Source organism: Nematolebias whitei, chromosome 23, assembly GCF_014905685.2.
Source record: "Nematolebias whitei isolate Nwh7 chromosome 23, NemWhi1, whole genome shotgun sequence".
In the NCBI taxonomy this organism is placed as follows: domain Eukaryota; kingdom Metazoa; phylum Chordata; class Actinopteri; order Cyprinodontiformes; family Rivulidae; genus Nematolebias; species Nematolebias whitei.
Window position 1 is genome coordinate 6,200,286 of NC_056520.1, and position 6,207 is coordinate 6,206,492.

At 40.5% G+C, this 6,207-nt stretch overlaps 1 pseudogene; it reads right to left on the bottom strand.

Moving 5' to 3' along the window:
• Nucleotides 1-4,404: 4,404 nt before the first annotated feature.
• On the bottom strand, nucleotides 4,405-4,839 carry LOC119429022 (annotated as a pseudogene).
• Between the last annotated feature and the right edge of the window lie 1,368 nt (nucleotides 4,840-6,207).

The window sequence follows — 6,207 nt, forward strand, 5'->3', positions numbered from 1 at the left end:
TCCTTGTAAAAGCTTCTTGAACAGTATTTAGAGTTTGGGCATCATTTGCTGGCAAGGTTCAGTTGAACCACGGTAGAAAATCCTAAAGATGGTCATAAATGGATATAACACTGCTTTTTTTTTTCTCAAGGTAACAAAAAAGCTCCAAACTGATCAAATATTTTAAAATATGCTGTTGAACGCAAGTGTGCTTAATCTTCATTAGTTCATTTCAACCATCTCACTCTTTTGCTTGAGTCCACACTTGGCAAACTTTTGGTTTTCTAGCTGATTTTGTTCTAAAAAAATTAATTAACAACCAAGTTCCAGGGGACAGCCTCCTGATGTACGAGAAGAAAATCAGAAAGAAAGTGGGGGGAAAGGAGATGAAAGTTACAGCTTCGCAAATCTGGAAGCTTTTCTGACAGTGAGACACGAGACTGGCTTCCTCTTTTCTTAACCCCCGATATTCGTTCGCCTTATTGGGCTTTTTTCTTCTTTCTGATCTGTCTCTTTTTGCCATCCCCTTTCTTCTTGCTGCAGTGTAAATGACCCTGGAGGGTTGGCAGCCTGTGAGCAGAGCTAGTCAATCAAGATTTGAGAAATGAGGGAGGTGATCCAAGCCTTGCAGGATTTAATACTTTGTGTGTGTGTGTGTATGTGTGTGTGTGGTGGGGCGCTTCAGCAGGGGCTTGTCAGCACATGTTGGCCTGACACGGGAGTCAGTTTCAGAGGTTGCCTCGGAAATGAGGCGAAAACAATATTGCTTACCCCGTTCTTAAGACGGACAGGAAAAGTGACTTTGGGGAGTTAACAGCCACTCTCAAAAAGGACAAAGAAAAAAATAAAGAAAAGAAGAAAACAATGATCAGGTTTTTTTTTTGTTGTTGTTGTTATTTTTTTGGCAGTGCAGTGTTGGTTATGTTCTGAAAGGGTTTATAGAAGTGACCCTGACCTCAGTAGGGAATTTGTAATTACCTTTAGAGCAGCATATTTATCTCATTTAGACACATTGCCTGTGTTGTACATCCTGGAAACAAAGCAAATTAAAAATGCATGCTGGTCTGGCACCTACAGTTCAGGCAAGTGTAGCTCAATGGAGCTCTGGAAAATGCATCTTAGAGGTGGGCTGGTTTATAAATTGTGTGTTTTAAAGGATGGGCTGATTATTTGTCCCTTGACGCAAAGTGAAAATTGGAATTGGAAATACCCTTAGTCCATCCATCCATCTGTTTAGTGAGCATAATCAATTGAAAATCAAGTGAGGTATCAACTTCCATTTTGGTGGCTGTAAGAAAGGTCACTACTGGAAATTAGGTTGCCATATCAAAATCCAAGATGGTGACTGCCAAGTATTTAAATGTAAACTGCTTACCTCAATCATTTGAAGAAACTATGCTGTCTAGATTTTATAATAGTTTCCTCAAATGATTGAGTTGCCAAAAATGTATTTATACTAGCCAAGACCACCATTGGCCTGGTTCCGTCATCACATCTGGTGGTGGATAAAATTGCTCCCTCCACTTGCCAGATTCTGTCACTCTGCGCTGCCTCCATCAAGTCTTCCTCTACTTTACACACAGTGTAACTCCTCCCTTGAAAATCTTGCACTAAAAACATTAAGGTTTACTTGCATGACTTGTTCATTTCCAGTCCAGAAAGCACTCGTCTCAGAAACTTGTTACCGCTTGTTGCTGATTCTTATAAGATTCACTATATCATTCGCTAGAGATTTGGCTCAGATCTTTTGGCATGGGCTTGTGAACTATTTGTTCAGTTTGTCTAAAAATGGCTTTATCTCAGTCAGTTATTGCCAGTTATCATTGAACAAATATTTGGTGTGGCAGTATTTGAAAGTCATTCGCGACACATGCTCTGAGCTTGACAACTTCTGTTGGCTTCCGAAATTCCACATGACCTTATTTTCAAGATTTGACCAAAATGGCTACAACTCTTATTCCTCAATACAAAATGAACTTTGTGTAAAACTCTAGCATAAAAGGTCACAATATGCATTCCTTCAAGTAAGTCTAGACTTTACACTGACATAATTATATGGTTTTCATATAAGGACATTTAGCAAGAGATGCACCTACAGTAGCTGTAGCACTGCTGGTGCCACTCAAACCACTTTCTGCAATAATCTAATTTCTGCCACAAAATTGTGTGATGTAAAAAGTGTAGTAATGGTGATCTGTAAAATTTAAGTTATTTTAGGACAGCTGCAATTCACTTCAGACTCTGACTGTCAGCCTATCAATCTGTTCAGACGTAAGCATCGCAGCAATTATATGTGAAGGGGACGTCTCCCCCCCCCCCCCACACACACACACACACATTTAAAAAACATTAATTCGGACCCCCTCACATTTGCCAAGACATACCCAGCGCTTTCTTTTTCTTCGTGAACAAATCCATTCCACTTGATTAATAGGAGAATACTCAACCCACTAAAATTCCACTCCAGGTTTTCTTGGTTATCTACACCAACTCCACACCGCATGCAGTGTTTCCCCTCGGTCATTTAACTTATTTTTACATATGAATGTTTCTGTTCAGTGCCCTGAGATGACTTCTGTTGTGACTCGGCGCTACATAAATAAACTGAAAATGAATAAACTGAATATGCCATTTGCCTTGGCAGAGCGTTCACGGGGGGAGGAGGAGGAGGAGACCACAGGGGGAGTCACCTCTGTTTTGCATGCTAGCTTAGTGCCACGTTAGTGCTAATAATTTCTGACGGGGTTGGGGGGAGTTAGGATGTGTAAGAGAAGCAGAACGCTACATCTGTAGCATCTCGGCTAACGCGTCTGTATTGCACAAAGCTAGCTTAGCACTACATTAGTTCCGGCAGTTTTTGACGTGGGGGGGTGGGGTTGCTAGTATGCTTGAGAGAAGCAGAGCTTGCTTTATTCATACAAGGAGAGCTGTTGTTCAGGCTACGTCTTGTTGTGCCGTGCTCTCTAAAATAGTTATTGAATCAAGTGTTTACTTATGTATGTAAACGCAGATGTTTAACAACTCTTTGAAATGCACCAGAATGTGGGAAATAGCATCTACTTTATTCAATTTTTTCTGAGGGAGGACCCCCAGAACCCCGAGACACACACACCACCAGTGCCCCCCCCCCCCCCCCCCCACACACACACACACACAGCCCATTACAAATGCTTCTGATGCCAATCTGTTCAGAGCTCATCTATTAACTTCAACCTGAGGTCATCTACAAAAGGTAAGATATTAAAGTATTTCCAAAGTACTCCTCTTATAAAGGTCAAAAGCATTGCTTTAAGCTAAAACTATATATGAAGTTCAAATAACTGAAAGGATTAAGATGATCAACGTTTACTCCTCCATAAATGTACAAAAGTATAAATACTAATAAAAGCTAATTAAATGCATCATTAAAGAGGTGACTGCTGTGGCTTTTATTGCACAGGGAGGTATATGTTGTAACTGTTGAGTGGGTTTGTGCTGTGCCAGCTTTCACTCTGCACACAAACACACTTTTGTACCTGGTATTCAAGACCTAGAAATCCTTTTACCCAGTTCTGTCTCATCTCTGCATCCTCTGATTCGAGTTTACGTTTGTATTTCTAAACAATAACCTTTTGATCAGCTGCCCTATAAAAGTTTAACTTGATTTATATCTGAGCAAATCGAATCAACCCTGGCTTTATTGCTTTACATGTGCTGCGAAAAATACATGTGTAAACATTTTGTAATAAAAAAGCTCTTGCTGTGTTTGAAGAAATGCCAATTTGTGTTCTGCACAGGGTGTTGTTGGTTCTGTTCTGCGGCATGCAGCATGGTGGGCTTATAAAAATTGAGTCCAAATGCAAAACATTATAATTTACAATTCATTGCCAGATAATACAATGCCATGATGATCAATTTAAAACATCACAGCTACTGTTTGTTATTATTTGGTCATTTTTCAAGCATCTTTTTCTTCCACATTAGTATATAGGTTACCTTTTGTTAACCTTTCTTTAAGGACAAGTTACTGAAGGCTTTTTCTTCAAGAATAAACTTTCCAATTACTTGGTTTTTCTTTCGGATGCCCCCTTCCTCAGGGGTCATCACAGCGAACTAACTTTTACGAAGACTTGGCATTTGGTTTTACGCCAGATGCCCTTCCTGACGCAACTACAAACCTCCGAGCTACCACAGCCCTCTGTGTAAAGCAGAGAGCTGCCATCTAGGGTGCCAAGGGGAGCATATGGCGGGGGTTAAGGGCCTTGCTCAAGGGCCCAGAGTGGGGCATATGAGGGTGGATATAAGTAAGTTTATAAGTGCTATGTGTTGTCATCATTGCATGTTCCCATACAATGGCAAAATTAGTTCTTTGCATTTCACCCATTACACATGAGATATCCAGGTGGAGCAGTGGGCAGCTTTGTAAGTGTGGGGAGTAATTAGGGATTAGGTATCTTGCTCAGGGACACCACAACATGTGGGCATGATGGGGAACTGAATCGCAACTTTCGGGTCAGCCTCAGTACCTCTACACCATCTCGGCCCATGCTTGTTGATCCAGTTGTCGGTTTGACCTCCGAAGCTGTACAGGGTTCAGCCCTGTCTCTTCAGGGCGTACACCACGTTCGTGGTGGTCACGGTCTTCTTCTAGGTGTGCTCGATCTAGGTGATGGCATCACAGATCACGTTCTCCAGGAACACCTTTAGCACACCGCGGGTCTCCTCGTCAATCAGACCGGAGATATGCTTCACTCCGCCGCGGTAGGTCAGACTGCAGATGGCGGGTTTGGTGATTCCCTGGATGTTATCACAGAGGACTTTACGGTGGCACTTGGTGCCTCCTGTACTGAGACCTTCGCCGCCTTTTCCTCTTTCAGACATGGTTGATGCCAAGTGTGGGTGTTTCACCTTTTCAACCAATTATTTTATGTTGTCGGCTCAAGGCATAGAACCGGTGACTTCCAGTCACAGGCCCTAACCCTAACCCACCTTCTCTAACCTCTGCGCCACCACTCACCTAATTATTAATTCCAATTACTAAATGTTTTAAATTTAATTTCTTAGTTTAAAACTTTAGTATTCTCAATTTTCAAATAACTCATTTGAAAAAGATAGTGTACTTTATAGATTCATAGATTTCAGAATACTTCAAACACATGTATATTAAATAAGTTTAAGAATCTTGAATTTAAATTTTATTTATTCTATCCCATTAACAACATCCAGAGACTCCAGTATAAACGTGATTATTATTGATTAAGACAGAAAATCTTCAGAGCAGGAAATGAGAAGCTCAGTAGGAGAGAGGCTGTTTATGCAAAAAAAAAAACCCACACAAATAGAGAACAACATCTGAACAGAACGTGATCAGAAATGTTGTTCCTCCTTCATAATTGGCTGTGCGTGATAATGTTTCTGCCCTTATCTATTGTCCTCCATCGTGGAGCGAAAAGGGGAAACCTTCCGTCCGTCTAAATCTGCTCATGTTTAGTTCCAGCTTTCATTATACAATGAATAAATAAAAAGTTCAAAAGAAACCCAGTCCATGGTAACTTATGCAACTAGAACAAACTTCAGAGTTTGAGTCTGTCATCTATAGACTGTCCTTGTAAAGTATTCAAGCCATTCCTCTATTCATTAGTGCGCGGGAACATTCTTTGGTGTACACGATGTACTCCATCCGGTTACGCTGCTCTTCTGTCTCCTCTGGGAAAAGAAATTCACTCATCATAATTTCAAAGGAAGGGTGTTTATCCATCTGGATATGATTTTCTCCTTGTACCACTGCTTTTTTTGGGATGCCATTTTTTTCTTTTCATGGCGATCAATTATATATTGGGACAAATACAAGTAATAAACTGGTACAGTAAACTTTTTAGAGAATACATAAATAAAACCAACAAGAATGAAATAGCAACCATTCCTTGAGGGAATGTATTTTGTCTTTTGTTGCAGATGTTTTTGGTGAAATTTGAAAATATTATGCACAATATCGTACCATATTGCGAGATGTCACACTCAGAGTATGTGTCAGCTTCTAGCACATCAACTTTTAGGACAATAACTGTAAAACTGACTAAGGTATAGTCCAGGGTTGTCAAGTCCTTGTCCTCGAGGGCCATTATCTCTCTTGTAATTAAGTCCTCGAGGCTCGGTGGGATTAACCTGTCTAAATAAAGGTTGAATGAATCATCTATGTTTTAGAGGTTTCTCTGCTCCAGCACACCTGATTTAAATTAAATTAAATCA